The 17,575-nt window shown below is 49.7% G+C and overlaps 1 protein-coding gene across 2 annotated transcripts in view; it reads right to left on the bottom strand.

The window, feature by feature from the left end:
- The window catches only part of GSAP (gamma-secretase activating protein), a 2,819,616-nt gene that overhangs the window by 2,141,737 nt on the left and 660,304 nt on the right, over positions 1-17,575 (bottom strand). The gene's annotated exons all lie outside the window — the stretch shown is intronic.

Genomic DNA, 17,575 nt, shown 5'->3' with positions numbered 1-17,575 from the left:
GTGGTTTCTGCTGAGGAATCTCCCATCCCCCTGTCCTTTGCAGATGCCGTGGTATCTGACGACCACATTTGAAGTAGATTTGTGTCCTGTTTGGAAGGTTGCTGGCCCGGTTGAGATGCTCCGCCCTTCCCCTTTGCTCGTGACATCTCCCCCTAATACTATACATCCAACAGCACCTCTAGATATTTCCAAGGGACCTATGAGAGAGCTGTCACGGCGGCGCCCCCAACCAAGGGGTTGTAGTGGTCCTTCGCCCCCGTCCCCGAGGCGCGGCCTCTGCAGCACTGTATTGGTTGATTGTTCTGTTAATTGCCTATTAGTGGGGGGTTCCCATTAGTATGAAGCAGTTCTTATACGCCCATCCAATACACTGCACTCCCTTTCCTTATTTGATTGTATTATGCAGGAGGGGGAGGGGCGGACGTAGGGGGGTCTCTGCACCACTGTCCGCTGCTTATTGCCTGCTATGCGGGCTCCCCACCAGGCCCTTGCGTTGTAGTGGCAGGATAGGGGGGCACCCCCGCCAGCGCGCTCACCTGTAGCTGTTGCGCCTTCCGTAGTTTGCGCCGGCGATGCCCTTCAGCCTCCCGCTCGATGAAGGTGCCTCCTCCTCCGGCCTGTCCACCGTCGAGTCCTCCGGCACCCGGATTCGTGTGCCCGAATAACACTCCCGCTGGTGCCTGGGGGAGTAGTCTCTCAGGCCCTTCTCACCCCGCCAGCCATGATCCCCACACCTGCGTCAGTGTCTGTGGCGCGCTGAAAGAGCCCCTCAGGGCCCACTCTCCGAATCTGATGGCTTGTAGCCTGCTGTCCTGCCCAGATCGCCGGCCGGCACTCCCAGATGCTTGTTGGATCTCCCTCGATGGGGGGGGACCCGTGGTTCACGCCGGCCACGGCCGCCCAGGGGGTCCTGCAGGAGAGATCCCGATGCACTCCTGTGCCCGGAGCCGCTCCGATGGGCCGGGTGTGTAAGCAAGTGAGTGAGCAGCTCCTATGCTCCTGGGGCCCGAGCTCCGGGCCCGCCAGCGACCGGCCAACGTTCACCGGTCCCGCCGGTGGGAGTCCGCAGGGCGAGCGCACTCTCTCCAGTCACGCGGTTCCTGATATTAACTTTCTGGGGCACGAGCCTCAAGCCCCGCAGCGTCAGTCCAGCTATCCCTTCTCCCCCGGGTGGAAGCGCGAGGGGCGAATGCTCTCTCCCACGCCCCGGCGCGCGTTCAAATCCTGCCGAAACACCCGCAGGCCCTCCCGGATCACCCACGATGGGGGAGGGGGAACCGTAATCTGCGTCGGCCGTGTCTGCCCGGGGGTTCTACTGGGGAATTTTTGTTCCGCTCCTTGCACTCAGTGCTGCACGGGAGTGGTGGGCGAGTTAGCAGCTCATTTGTTCTCGGGATTAGCTCGATGAAGTTCTTCAATTGTGGCGGCCCGGCGGGAGCGCGGTTCAGACGCGACTTCCACTGCCGGCGACCATTTTGGGACTCTGTTGAAGGACTTTCTGAGCTAGTTCCCACTCGTGGGAGGCGGTGTTCTGCCTGCTCAGAGCATCTTTTCTCTCCCCTGCTAGTCGAACTGCTGATAGAGAGATTCCTTCTTGAATTGCCCAAAACCAGAGCTGCATTGCCTCTCTGCACAGTGGCAGTGACACTACGCCTCTCCTTTTGTTAAGGTAGTGCATAGCCACAGTGTTGTCCGTCATTATCAGGACATTCTTTCCCTGTACGGATGGCAGGAAAGCGCTAGTCTGATCGCTCTCAGCTCTAATAGGTTGATGTGTAGTCTGGACTCCGATGGAGACCAACGACCGCTGATGGTAAAGTCGTTGGCATGAGCTCGCCACCCCATGAGTGAGGCATCCGTGACTACTGTAATCTCCGGCCATGGTTGCCAAAACTGTCCTCCTTTCAAGATATTCTCCCGACAGGCCCACCACTGAAGGTCTCGAGCTACTCTGTCTGGAATTCGTATGAGATCTGACATCTTTCCTGAGAATTGTGACCACTGGGTTCTCAACGCCAACTGGAGAGATCTCATCCTCAGGCGAGCCTCTGGCACTAGGAAAATGCAGGATGCCATGAGACCGAGCAACCTCAAAAAGTCGAAGGCTGGTAGATGCTGGGCATTTTGAAATCTGGTCACCATCTGTAGAATATCTTGTGCCCTCACCTCTGGTGGGGAGGCTTTTCCCACGGATGTGTCCAGGACTGCTCCAATGAACTGGAGTCTTTGTGATGGTATCATCTGTGACTTCTTTAAGTTGAGGGAGAAGCCCAGCTTGTGGAGGAAGTGGTGAACATAATCTAGATGGATCTGAGCTTGTTCTGGGGATACTGCTCTGATCAACCCGTCGTCCAGGTAGGGGTAGATGTGAATCCCTTCCCTCCTTAGATTTGCAGCCACAACTGCCATTAGCTTTGTAAAGACCCTCGGGCGGAGGTCAGCCCAAAAGTCAAAACTTGAAATTGATAATGAGAGTTGCCAATTGTGAACCTTAGGTATTTCCTGTGTTTTTGATGGATTGGCACATTGAAATAAGCACCCTGAAGGTGTAGAGATACCAACCAGTCCTGAAGCTGGAGGGCCTGAAGGAACTGAGAAAGGGTTACCATCTTGAACTGGTTTTCCCTGAGGAATTTGTTCAATTCTCGCAGGTCCAAGATGGGTCCCCATCCTCCGTCCTTCTTTGGTACTAGAAAGTAGAAGTAATGCCAACCCTTGTTCCTCTCTGCTACGGGTACCGGTACTATGGCACCTTTATCTAGCAGGTTTGAAATCTCCTGCATAAGGAGCAGGTATGGAAACTTCAAAGAGTTGTTCCCTGGTGGATGGCTCTGAGGAGTTTGTAGGAAAGGCAGACAGTAATCTTGGGCAACTGTCTCCAATGCCCAAGCATCTGACATAATAGCCTGCCATTCTGTCAGATGTTGAGTTTAGAAGTGGCTGACGCAGATGCTGAGGGTAAAGTAGCACCTACTGGTGCGGATTTGGTACTATTGAGCCATCCACCACGGGTGAATCGTCTCTGGCCCCTTTGAGCTGGCTATCTTCTGCCTTTTCCGAATGCTGAGTAAAAACGAAAGGACTTACCCCTCCAGGGTGTACCTGTGGGGCGATCTGGAGTTTGCCGGATTGCAGCCCCGAGAGATTTCTCTGCTGCTGCTTTGGATGTCTGCAATTTCTCCAGGCTGTCATCAGCCCTTTTTCCAAATAGAGAAGTGCCGTCAAAGGGCGTATATTCAGAAGTCTGGCTTGTACATCAGGAGCAAAACCAGACTTCCGCAACCATGCAAATCTGCGGATTGTGGAGGGGCGTGGCCAGCTAGCACAGCATGAAGACATGATTCCACTGTGCTCCCGAAGCCGCCAGCCGAATCCTGCAAAATCATGGAAAAAATAAGAAAGAACTCCCAGCCATGAAAATGACATCCACCAAGGGCAGAAACAATGAGCCGCTGAAGTTAGGGAAGAAACCGGCCTGGGAATCCGGAGAAATCAGCCACGAAGAAAAGAGGCAGCAGACAACGCGTGTGAAACAAGATGGCCGCCGGAGGAGACGGGAGGACCAGACCGAACGCTGCTACCCACTGAAGCCGCGCCACAGTTGGAAACAGAACACTCAGCAGCTGCATGTCAACACGAAGCCGTCAGCCTCCTTGGGCGCCCGCGAGAAGCACTTCCCTATATCTCCACCGCCATACGTCAAGCAGAGAGATAAAGGACATTGAAAGGAGGAGCCTCCCCTGTTAGGAAAGATTTCTTAATTGTGGGTAATTTTCCTTCCATGTGGCAACCCCTAAACTTTTTGCTGTTTTCACCATGATCTAGACTTTGCCAGAGAAGTGCAGCCTTCTGCCGCACTCCTCTGGGCTTTTTCTCCATTATTACGGGGAAACTGACATGCCCTTAAGACAGTCAGTACCGGAAAACGTTGCTTTCCGTAGTTCTTTTATCATGTTGCAGCTTTTGCGCAACATGGCACAAGAGGGCACTGTAAGCTAAGTTACTGCTCACTTGGGTCTCTAGTCTTCTACAGGCCCTAGACACTCTCTTTGGATTGTTAACGAACGGTGCAAGTGAATCACGGACGGGACTGGTGGTAGCGATCGTTTCTTTGTGTTTTGAGCTCTTTTTGGCTGTTTAAGCGCGTTTCTCGCACTTAGACCAAAATGGTGGCCTGGCTTCCAAAATGGCCAGACCACGAGGCTCTTTGTCCTGCCCGCTGACCGTCTTGCCCCCTTCACCTTCCCCAGGTCGAGCCAACCCGGGGCCTTCCGTATTTGGGCATGTACTTTCCCACGAAACACAGATACTTTTGCAGGCTTCTACAGGCCTTGTGTGTGCCTCCAGGATGTGGGCTGGGATGTCTGGTCCCAATACACATCCTGGGTGCCAGAGAGTCTATTGTGTCGTGAATGCCTGGGACCACCGTGGTCCGTGATAGGTCCACGTACGGTGTGAGTGTTTTGTGAGCAGATCTCCCATTGGGTCCCCTCCGTTTTGGCGCAAAGGAAACCGTGGACAAGAGTAGGCTGGAAACACCACTACCATGTCGATCTCCTGAGTTCTCACGAACAAAGGGATACAGGAGCCAAGTATCCTGCAACTACGAGGCTGAAACCGAGGAATCGCTGGTGACCCGCCGAAGGACTGCTCCTCTGCACTGCTGTTGCTTTGTGAAACCCTTTCTACCTCTGATCGAACGAGAAGGCCTGTACTGGTACTTCGATCCTTTGGAATAGTGGGAACAACTATTCTCGGCATCTTCAACATCTCCTGCACGTAAGCCTTCGGAAGTGTCTCTGGGCCATCCAGTGGACTGACAAGCCTACCCAGGAGTCTTGCTCTGTAACCGCCGTCAGGTTGCTGCTGTATTACGAGTCCTTGCCACTCTCACACGATTCGTACACTTAGCATTCCCAGGTCTGAAGTGAGAAGTGTACATTGGGCTGAAATACACACGGCCGCTCCGTTGCCCTGCTGTGGTAACAATCTGTGCGGGTTCACTGCGTTTGGGACATCCTCAACTCTAACTTCTGCTGCCGCGGAATCTACACGATGCCGAGACGTCCCCTGCTCGTATCTGATCCTACCAGCACTGAAACTGACGCGGAGAAGCCTGGGTCTGCCTGCATCGGGGACCGGTGAGTAGCATCGCTAGGAACTGGTCGCCCTCCTGCAGTAGCCCATAGCTTTTCCCCGCTGTGTCAAACAGCACGCCTTTCCGTACTCGCGCTCTGCTTCTGCCCACAGTGGAGGCTGCGCTTGAGTCGTGGAGATCTGTTCATCTTCATTTGTTCACCGAACTGAACTGCACGATTCACTTGAGGAGACTCCCCTTTGCCCGTTGGCACCCGCGTGTGCAGGTACTTTTGAGCACAAGGCGCCACTCTTCGTAGGGCTCAGACTTCCTTCTTGTTAGGTGCCTCTGAAGACGGACTGGGTCTAACTATTATTCGCACTGCCTGTTTTCCTCCCCATCTAGGTGGTCTGCACATTTTGTACGTCTAACTCGTTAGACTCGTTGGTAATTGTATATATATTGTATTTGATTGTGATGTGTTGGTTTACTTGAGTTTCATTGTGATTTCTCGCTACGGTCAATGTTACAAAGGCCTTGTAATAAATGTGTCTATATTTTTAATATAACACCTGCTTGGAGTAATTTGTAAGTGTCCTTGCTTTGTGTGCTCATTGCGGGCTTTCAGTCACCCTCACCCCTCTTGAGACCTAGTCTTGACCGCTGCAATCGCTACCTTGATTGGTCTGGCTTGTCCAGAGGTTACCCTGTTCCAAGAAACTAGGCTGGCCTTCTGAACCTCTGCCCCTCCAGGACAGAGTTCAGAAATCCATCTTAACATCCCCCAACAAAATTCACACCGTGCCGCGACGAACCTAAAGCCTGCACGCAAGACATACAACACGGTCGTGGGTGCTCCGCTCTGCGTAAAGCGCCTGCTAGACCTCCCAAAACACCCGCAGGGCAGGAGCGTGACATGTGGCCCGAAGGTCCAGAGGGATACAATAACGGTGGTAAGGAGAAGGGGAGGAGGGAGACGGGAGACGGCCGCTGCGAGAGGGGGCCCCCGCTTGCCTGACACACCAGCTCAGCTCCACTGGCCCTTCGAGCCCCAAGGAGCCCGGCTCCCACACCGCACCACCCACACCCGCATGTCATAAGGAGATAAAAGGAACACAACGGAACTGTGTGAACACAGACAAACAACACACGAGCAGTGTGACTGAGTGGAGGATCCACAGGGGACGTTGGACATTGGGAAGATGTCCAACGGCAAACCCCTGAATTAGACCTGTAAAACCCATGAGAAAGGGGCATAACATTTACAAAGGGAAGTGATTGGGGCCCCTAAACCCTGGAAACTGCAGTATTCCATGGCAACATAGAGGCAGGAACACCCACAGAGCAGTCCGCAACCCACTACAACAAACAATCACAGACAGTAACAGACCTATACATGGGACAATGACGGGCATTTAGAGACGCAACCAGGAAACCAAAGTTACCCATCAAATCACACCCCGAACTTCAAATGCTATATATGAACCGTAGATGCAACTAGCGAGGCGAAGAACAAATACCAACTGCGAACAACCCAGAAGGCACAAGTGCACCCAGGGCCATACCCCCTGCTGGCCGCTTCCAAAAACGTCCTTGCCCTGCATAGCGGCATACAGAGCAGGCCTCAACGCAATCACTGCGGCACCAAACATAACCCACAGGGTGAAGGCATGCAAGACAGAGAACGCATATTAACTGGGAAACTGAAGGGCTAAACATCCCAGGAAAACAGAAGACTCCATAAAGACACCCGTAGAACGACCCTGCAGCCATCTCCAGGGTATGAAATAAGTCACAAGAGCTCTGCAGTACACTGCAAAAGAGAATGACGGGGTGCCCCAACTAGAGGCTGTGAAAGCAGTGAGGTCACATATAGTGGGCTAAAACACACTCACGGGACGACTCACAGCAGCACCTGATACCAGAGGAATCAATAACGGGAAGAATGAGGCAGCATCAAGCTTCCAAAAGAGGCCGTAGTACACATATGGCATAACATAACCACGTGACAGCGCACGACAGCGCCCCACACCAGCTTCAGACCAAGGCACCCAACTCATCTGATCCCACAAAGACCCAGAAGCAACAGTGGTAACCAGACGACACCTCACCACACAGGCCCTCCTGGACGGCACACCCCACGGCTATAACGAACTCTATAAACACCACCAGGGCAGGAGAGCTCCCCCACGAATCACCATCTACTGATCCAGCATGGGGAAAGAGAACAAAAACTGGGTCAACGCAGAGCAGGATGGAGCAGTACACTACCGCCGCACAAACCTCCCCACACGAACAACCCAAATCAGGCGACACACTGGAAACAGAAGGGGAAATATCGCTCAAGGACGTCATGAACGCTATAGCCAATTCGAGAACCTCCATGGAAAAAAAGATGGACGACATTAGCACAGAAGTATTGCTGCTGCGCCACGACTTACAAAAACTCACGGCCCATACCGGGGAAGCCGAGGCCCACATATCAGAAACAGAGGAAGGATTGAGGATAGTAAACCAACAGATGACAGGAGCGCTGGATTGCCTCAAGGCACTGGAAGAAAGAGTGGAAGAAGGAGAAGGCAGGGCAAGACGGAACAACATCCGGATTCTAGGGCTATCAGAAAAATCGGAAGGTACAAGTATGCAACTGTTCCTTGAACAGTGGCTCGCAGACCTCTTTGCACCCAGGACTTTATTAAAGTTCTTCTCAATAGAAAGAGCCCACCGGATACCGTGTGGCAGGCAGATTCCGGCCCCCACCCCACGCACAGTGATTGCAAGACTCCTGCATTATAGGGACCGAGATGCGATACTCCAAATGGGCAGAACCAAGGGCTCTATAAGATTCAACGGCTCTAAAATTGCCTTCTTTCTTCCCCGACTTTACCAGAGAGGTACAGAAAGCAAGACAATCCTTCGACCCACTTAAAAAAACACCTCCAAACTCTTAATATAAAATATGGACTACTGTTCCCTGCTCAACTGAAAATATACTTCAATGGCACGACTGTACACTTCACGGACCCCAGAGAAGCATGGAGCTGGGCGGAAAGTCATCTAGAAGGCAATTGGAGATCGAGTGGAAGACAAAACAACCACAGAAATCGCCCAAGATCGGAAAAGGCACCTCCAGAACGACCACAACAAGAGCCGGACGCACAGCAAGACGGGGACAATGAATGAAGCGGAGGAAACCACACTGATCGAAACACGGGAAACCGACACCATGACCCTGCAACAGTAAAACTCCTGCCAAACTATAAACCTGATATCCACATGACCGGAAGCCCAGCCCGCGCGAGTTCCTATTACTGCTGCCTATAAGAGGCTAACAGCCTGCCCACAATGGGACAGAAGGACCTCCTACAATGTAAGACGCTGGCGGCCCACAGCAAAGTTGACCCCCACAGAACTTAATCAGAGGGGGAAAGAGGGAAAAAGGCAAGCCAACACACCTATAGACGCCCCTATGGCACCGTTGATGCTGAGTTGATAAGGGACGTCAAAGGTTTGATTAATCGTTAGAAAGTTTGGTTAAGTGGGCAACAGATGCTTCAGTTAGGGATGGAGTATAGGGAGGGGGGATTGGGAATAGAATGTATTGTTATCACAACCAAAGTATGCATGGTTCGATTGTCTACACGAAACACAGGAAGCATTGAGGTACTTCAGATCAAGAAAATAAAGAGCACCCCTCGAGGAGGCTGTGGCTACCTAAACACAGAAACACATAGAACACTGAATGACACTAATGGGGCCTAGCACCAAGCAACTTCGTCTTTTAACATGGAACGTGAACGGCATGGGCAATAGCATTAAAAGAAGGCTGGTAACACAATATCTGAATCAACATCAACCAGATATAGTGCTCCTCACAGAGACCCACCTGGGAGGCACAACATGCAAACTCTTTAAGAGAACCAAATATCGTACAGCAATACACACAGGATTCTCCGTGGGAGCGAGAGGGGTACTAATATTAATTAACAAAGAAACTCCCATCGAGATATCCAACATAACTGAAGACGTAGGAGGGAGATTCGTATTCGTGCATGGTACGCCGTTGAATCAAACCATAGCTATATTAGCAGTCTACTCAACCCCAGCGCTCATGACCGCTTTACTTGCAGACATTACACCCATAATAGCCAACAATAAAGCAGAAACTTTAATAATAGGGGGGGACTTCAACAAAGTAATGAATGTCATGGAAGATCATACACATGTAAGGGGGAGAAACCCAGCGATACCAACCAAACTAGCTATGTTTGCAGCAGCACTAGGGCTGCGGGACGTGTGGAGAGACTTGCATCCAACAGAACGACAATACTCGTTCCACTCCGGCGCACATGCATCATTGTCCAGACTAGATTATTTCTTGACCCCAGCTCAAAACATACATAAAGTAACAGAGGCAGCCCTGCTCCCTTGAGGGATATCAGATCACTCTCCACTAATGATATCACTTGAAACAGAGAAACCCCAACCCCCACCCACCTGGCGGCTAAACAGCTATTACCTAGGATTCCCAGACCTAGTGGAGAAAATTCAAGAGACCACATCCCTACACTTTGAGACGAATCAGAGGTCAACAGATGATAATGAGATACTATGGGAGGCATATAAGGCAACACTGAGGGGAGAAATCCTGGGCTGGACAGCAGCACATAAAAAGACACATAGGAAAGAAGTAGAGGATGCTGAAAATGAGGTACAGAGAGCTGAGGCATAATACACAAGCTCAGGGGCAGTTGAAGATAATGGAACCCTACTACTAGTGCAAAAAAAGCTCCACAATGTGATGCTGAACTGTGCAAAACAAGCGCACAGAACGATGTGTGCCAGGCTATACGAAACCGGAGACAAAGCCAGTAAGATGTTGGCATGGCTGGAAAAGAGATGAAGGGCAACACCAAGTTAGGAATATAACTGCAGATGCAGGACAGGCCTCGACCGATCCAGACATTGCAGAGTGCTTTGCAAGATACTATGAGGCACTATACTCTGCCCCAACAGCCTCAATGGACCCCACTGCACTAGAAGGAGTTTCCCTTCCATCCCTGGACGACTGTCACAACTCGCTCCCTTCGCTCCCGTTCCCACCATTTGGGGGCATGATTTGGGGTTTATTCCCTACTGGACTTTTCCTCCGAACTTTATGCTACAGTGCTGTGATGATTTGGGAGCGCTAAATCCCTATTTTCCCAGCTACTTCCCTTCCGGATCCATTCCAGGTTTTTGGCAGCCAGCATGCTTCTTTAACCAAATGACTATGTTTCCCAGAATGCCTGGCCCACTGCTCCACCTCCACCCTTGCAACACAAGGTTGGGTGGAGGATAGGTAACAGCTGTGGCGGCAGGTGCAGCAATCAGCACACCCGAGGCGTGTGCTCGTTAAGCAGCTTTAAAAGCCTCTGTCTTACTTCAGTCCAGCGCTGGTCATCGTTTGCAGTGTTCCTGTTTTTGACTAGTCCCTGGTTCCTGGTTCCTTGCCTTTGTACCTACTTCCTTGTTCCTGTTTTCTTGTTTCCTCCGCCCTGAATTTCGGATTCATGCGCTAATTGATTTCTGCTCCCTTGATTTCCCTTTTTGTCTTCCTCTGTTTGCAGGCAGCATTTCTCAGTGCTTTCCCCTTTTAGATGCAGCCCAGTTTGTCTGTGTTCTATATTTCTTTGACTCTGTCCTTTGCTGCTGTTACCCGTTTGCCTTAGCCTTCCTCTTAGTTTAGTTTCCTGTCTTTCCCTTGGAGGGGTAGGGAGAAGTTTGCATAGGTTATTTCGTTTTTCCCTGCTCCTGATCCTTACTTTCTAGAGGATCCATTCCATGTTTTCCACTGCACTTCTGCATTTATTTTCCCTTTGATTATTAGGTGTGGTGTGCGGTAGTAGCTAGCTCCTGTGTGAATGCTTATGTTTTCCTCACTATTTTGTAAACACTATTCCACCTTAGGTATTTAGTTTTCATTCCATTGCTGTTCTAGCCTTTCGGGGTCCCAGTTTCTTCAACAGGATTCGTGGGCTAGCTGACATTCAAGAGGTTTATCTCGTCCTCGTGAGTACAGTTCTTAAGTTCCCTTATGTAATACCACCAAGAGTGTTAGTACACAGATCCTGTCATTGCTTGCCCTCCACGTGGGTTTAGCGCTGTCAGTACCTGTAACAGCAATTGGGGGTAAGGCGCTTGCCGACTTTCCTCGCGGTCAGGTGCTTACCCCACATCCCTTTTCATATATTGGTTTTGATGTCAAACTCTATTTGCACTCCTGGGTTCTAGCATACCTGAGTCGTAGTTCCTGGGTGCACATTTCCCTTGCCATATTCGCTGCCTTTGTACTCGCCTGACTAATCCTGACAGTATGACCAGCCCAAAATTCCCATTAAATATGGCAAGTTTAAGAAAGAAAGGCAGCAAGGCCTCTAACAAGTTTGTACAGAAAGCTTCCCCTACATTTACCTGTGACAATCAAATCACTAGTCCTGACTCCAATGTACTCCTTGTCACGAATGGGCATTTACGTGCAAAGTATTTTTCCCATAGGATGGCACATCCTACATGGCCTGATCCTAGTTCTATCTTTGGTTTTGATCCCGATTCTATGTCAGCACAAGCCTTAGCCGCAGAAAACAACACACTGTTAGACTTATTATACGAGAGTACCTCTGTTGTTGAACCCCATGATTCCAGTTGTGCTTCACCTCAGATAGAACAGTCTCATGATACAAACATAAAGAATGGAGGGGTTTCTTGCATAACTTCTGTTTTCTACCCTCAGTCTAAAGCATACTCTGTTGCACAGGTACATACTGTAGTCCCTAATGCCAAGAGGTCTAATGTCAATAGTTTGCTTAAGGGAAACACAGACCAAGTTGGTAAGAGAAACTATAAATCACAGAACCTGCAAGCAGTAGAGGACAATGTACAATCGGTGCACATCCAGATTGCTAGTGCAGGATCCAGCCCTGATGCCACTATGCTTCCCCCTGTGCCTACTGATAGTGATGTACAGTTAATGCAGGGCATGCTAAGAGCTAAACTTGAGGAGTTAAGACAAGAATTCATTTCTTTACAAGAGGAAAATAAAACCTTACACTCTTTACTGAATACACCTCAGACTTTATCTGTTGATGGGGAGGAAGTGAACACTGTTCAGCCCCTGAGTGCAGAGACTTTGGTAAACCATGATATTTGTCGATATGTTAAATCTATTGGGAGTGAAGGTCTTTCATCTAGCACAGCGCTTAATCTAGGCACAGGTTCTAAAGATTGTTCTGCTGTTTATCAGGGGTTGCAGTTAGCTGAAGAGTTACAAGCCACTCCGTTACCAAAAATTACCTGTGTAGCAGTTTGTCATAATTCTGAGCTAGCACACATACAAGCTTCTGATTTCCAAACACAATCCACAACGGTGGCATGCACAGATTCAGTCACTACCGTAGGCTTAGGCCCTGCTCTTGATACAGCTGCTGAGACTGAAGTAGATGTTAAAGCTGATGTGGAAAACGATGTTACCTCTGGGTTCACTCTTCCTTCTGCCACTTCTGATCAATACGAACAGTCAGAGACAGTACAGATTTCATGTTCTGATGGACTAATTCCACAGTATACTGAACCAAAGAACCGTCAGGCGGTTCCTGAACTGTTGATTGATAATCTGCCTCTTTCAGAAGCTAAAACAGAGGAATGGACAATAGACGAAATCCTGATTAACAGAGACTTTACTATGGTGATTCCACTGATTGATTTTGACTTCTACAAAGAAAAAGACTCTGTGTCACCCACTAAAGAAAGGGACTGCAAGGGTACAGCTCAGTCTTTGGTTACTGGTGCCAAGGAGTCTACTGCCCTAAAGGTGCCCTTCATTCCTGAGCCACCAATGGGTCTGTCAACTTCTGAGACTTCTGTCTGTCCTCCTACAACCATTGACTCTTCTATGATTCAATCCACAGCCCTGCAGTCATCTTTGGCACACCTGTCTTCAACCAATGAACCGCTGCCATGTCTGCCATTTACTCAAGAGCCAGTCCCAAAGACCTGGACATGTTTGTATCCAGCAACCGAGATTGCTCCAGCTTGCATGCCTTCAGCCTCAAGGTTTCCCCTGGCCTGCCTGTCTTCAGCTACAGTGACTCATCCTGCAGATCATCCTTCAGCTTTAGAGCCTCCGGTAGTCCATCAAAAGAGCATGTCTTCAGTCCCGGAGTATACTGAGTATTTGCCTTCAGTCCATGAGACGCCTGTATCCTGCATAGCCTCGCTGCCAATATCAGAGGTATACCTGTCTACACCATCAGATCCTGCTGTATTTTCTTCTGCTCCAGCGATTCCTCCTGAATCCCAACCATTTACAGTCGATGAACGTCTAGCTTGCCTTTCTTTTGCTTCAGGAGGAGCACCAGAATGCCTGCCTTTTCCACAAGACGATTCTCCCAACTGCTTCACTTTAGCATCAGAGCCTCCTAAAGATGCAGCATCAGAGTTTGAGACTTTTGCCAGCTCCCGCTTCAGAGTCATCAGGCTGGACCAAGTGGTGAGTCAGAACCACTCACTTGGGTGTGCACAAGGGGTGGTGCAGACCGGCGTATTACCTACAGGACTTGTGCAACAGAATTCCGCCAAGAAGCACCAGTCGGGTGCTAGTAGCCAAAGGAAGGGAATGACTGCTGCGGTTCAAGATGTGTCTGTTATTGCTCCTTCTGCGAGTCTGCCTGAAATACCAAGTACTGCGTCTATCACTCCTATCAGTATGCCAAACGTCCCTGCTGTTGTATCCCACGTGCAACAAGGTGGTTACACGACTGTCACCAGGAGTACCAGCCTTGTACAACCCATTGGACTTTCAGGTCTCCAAGGCATAGAACATGTGCAGTCAAACCTTAGTCACTTTCAACCACAAGCCTTTTCCCAGATGGATGACAGAAGGAAATCTGAACCTCTACCTCAGCCACCACCTTCTCTAATGGCTGAGCATAAACCTTTCCTGAAGCCAGCATTTTCCTCACCTCCCGCATGTCCACTCTCGGCAGAAAGGCTAACAGAGCTTCTACCATTGTCTAAGGCATGTTGCACCAGCCTGCCTCCCTCCTCAAAGACTTATAAGGGTCCACTCCCAGTGACTGAGCTTCCTGGACCTTCCAACTCTGCTTCTGGTCCTGCAAGTCCTTCATGCCTTTCTTCGAACCATGAGTCTCTTCCTCACCAGAAGCCACCGTTTCCATCAGTACCACCTCCAAAGACAAAGCACTCCTATCATGGAAGTCCATCTGCCTTTGCCCACAGGCCACCATTTCCATCAGTGCCACCTCCAAAGAAAAAGCACTCCCATCATGGAAAGAAGATGTCTCGTGCGGGTGGCGGGCACCCGAAGCCGGCCGTAGGAGGGGGTATACTGTCACGACTCGCTCCCTTCGCTCCCGTTCCCACCATTTGGGGGCATGATTTGGGGTTTATTCCCTACTGGACTTTTCCTCCGAACTTTATGCTACAGTGCTGTGATGATTTGGGAGCGCTAAATCCCTATTTTCCCAGCTACTTCCCTTCCGGATCCATTCCAGGTTTTTGGCAGCCAGCATGCTTCTTTAACCAAATGACTATGTTTCCCAGAATGCCTGGCCCACTGCTCCACCTCCACCCTTGCAACACAAGGTTGGGTGGAGGATAGGTAACAGCTGTGGCGGCAGGTGCAGCAATCAGCACACCCGAGGCGTGTGCTCGTTAAGCAGCTTTAAAAGCCTCAGTCTTACTTCAGTCCAGCGCTGGTCATCGTTTGCAGTGTTCCTGTTTTTGACTAGTCCCTGGTTCCTGGTTCCTTGCCTTTGTACCTACTTCCTTGTTCCTGTTTTCTTGTTTCCTCCGCCCTGAATTTCGGATTCATGCGCTAATTGATTTCTGCTCCCTTGATTTCCCTTTTTGTCTTCCTCTGTTTGCAGGCAGCATTTCTCAGTGCTTTCCCCTTTTAGATGCAGCCCAGTTTGTCTGTGTTCTATATTTCTTTGACTCTGTCCTTTGCTGCTGTTACCCGTTTGCCTTAGCCTTCCTCTTAGTTTAGTTTCCTGTCTTTCCCTTGGAGGGGTAGGGAGAAGTTTGCATAGGTTATTTCGTTTTTCCCTGCTCCTGATCCTTACTTTCTAGAGGATCCATTCCATGTTTTCCACTGCACTTCTGCATTTATTTTCCCTTTGATTATTAGGTGTGGTGTGCGGTAGTAGCTAGCTCCTGTGTGAATGCTTATGTTTTCCTCACTATTTTGTAAACACTATTCCACCTTAGGTATTTAGTTTTCATTCCATTGCTGTTCTAGCCTTTCGGGGTCCCAGTTTCTTCAACAGGATTCGTGGGCTAGCTGACATTCAAGAGGTTTATCTCGTCCTCGTGAGTACAGTTCTTAAGTTCCCTTATGTAATACCACCAAGAGTGTTAGTACACAGATCCTGTCATTGCTTGCCCTCCACGTGGGTTTAGCGCTGTCAGTACCTGTAACAGCAATTGGGGGTAAGGCGCTTGCCGACTTTCCTCGCGGTCAGGTGCTTACCCCACATCCCTTTTCATATATTGGTTTTGATGTCAAACTCTATTTGCACTCCTGGGTTCTAGCATACCTGAGTCGTAGTTCCTGGGTGCACATTTCCCTTGCCATATTCGCTGCCTTTGTACTCGCCTGACTAATCCTGACAACGACACACAAAGAATGAACATAGAAAGGGAAACCACAGAAGAAGAGCTAATAACAGCCCTATCCCAACTTCAAAATGGGAAAACCCCAGGCCCAAATGGTTTCCCAGCAGAAACCTGGAAAAAGATAGGTAGCAGTGAAGTGGCACCACACATTCTTAACATGTTTCTACACGCAAAAGAAAAAGGAATCCTACCTCCAGACCTGCGGAAGGCCAGCATAGTGGTAATCCCAAAAGATGGTAAACCTCCAAACATGTGTAGCTCCTACCGGCCAATCTCGCTCATGAACACAGAGGCCAAAGTTCTAGCGAAGATCCTCGCCAATAGACTGCAAAAGGTAATAGCTACTCTTATCCTTCCAGATCAGTGTGGCTTTATGCCCCAGAGATCCACACAAATGAACATCCATAGGCTCCATGTAGCCATCGAGAAAGCACCAGCACTACAGGAGTCACTTGCACTCCTTTCCATTGATTTTGAGAAAGCCTAGGACTCGGTTTATTGGGAGGCCCTGTGGATGATAATTACTAGAATGGGATTTGGCTACCAATTTATGAGCTGGGACAAGCTCCTATATAATGCCCCGTCAGCAGTGGTATGAGTAAATGGATGGTCCTCGCGTAGCATTAGATTGGGCAAGGGAACAAGGCAGGGATGCCCCTTACCGGCGATGCTTTTCGCACTAGTGATTGAACCCCTTTCAATAATGCGGAGAGGCACGCAATCATGGAAAGGATTCGGCTGGGCTTGTGACTGGGAAGATAGAGTCTCCCTGTATGCTGATGACTTACTCATTTAACTGAGCGACCCGTCGGAGTCCTGCCCCATAGTTACACAAATATTGGAGCGATATGGGCTGTTCAGTGGGCTCAAGCTGAACTGGAACAAGTCAATACTATTCCCGGTAAAAGGGATAAACAGCACCACTATATATACCCAATTCAGAGTTCCACAAAATAGACAAGATACTCCGGAAATTTTTATCGGGGGGCGGACACCCATGAATTGCCCTGAACATCCTGCAACGCTCCATCTGGGAAGGTGGAATCGGATTACCCTGTCTGCAAACATACTACTGGGACTCCCAAATGGCAGTTGTAAATTACGTCTTACATAACAACCCCAACCTACCACACATCCGACAACACACACAGGCGAGACAGGGGCCTTCCCCACTGAAGGGTCTTTACCAGAATATAACCCGTACCACCCCCAACACCACAACACCTCACAGAGCACAAATATGGAGGGACACACAGACATCTAGGTTGGGGGGGGGAAGATTACACCGGTACAACCCCTGTGGCGGAACAGACACCTACGAGAACTCAATAGGCTTCCGAAATGGGCAAATTGGGAAGCATTGGGGATAAACAGGATCGGGGACGTGACACAAGATGGAAAGATAGTGTCTTTTGAGACCCTAAGGAACCAATTCGACCTACCCTTAACAGAACACTTCCACTACAGGCAGATGCAGCACGCACTTACAACATATGAACCAGACCTAGCCAACATGCACACCCATTGAAAGAAATATTGTCATAGATCGAATAGATAGTAAAATAACCTCTACAATGTATAACGCAATTTCCGCATTTTCAACACCGGAGCTCAGCAGCCTAAAAGCCAAGTAGGAAAAAGACGTGGGACCATTAAAACCGGAGGAGTGGGTCACGGCCCTAATGTACCCCAGAGAGACAGCCATATCCGCCAGAATCAGACTGATTCAACTCAAGATACCTCACAGAATATATTACCCAAGAGAAGCGCTGTACCAATGGGGGAAAATAACAGATCCCAACGGTTTAAGATGTCGCCAACAGA

This window comes from Ambystoma mexicanum, chromosome 12 (genome assembly GCF_040938575.1).
Source record: "Ambystoma mexicanum isolate Mex_15411 chromosome 12, UKY_AmexF1_1, whole genome shotgun sequence".
Lineage (NCBI taxonomy): Eukaryota > Metazoa > Chordata > Amphibia > Caudata > Ambystomatidae > Ambystoma > Ambystoma mexicanum.
Note: the sequence above shows the minus strand (reverse complement) of the source record. Positions and strands in the feature narration are given on the sequence as shown.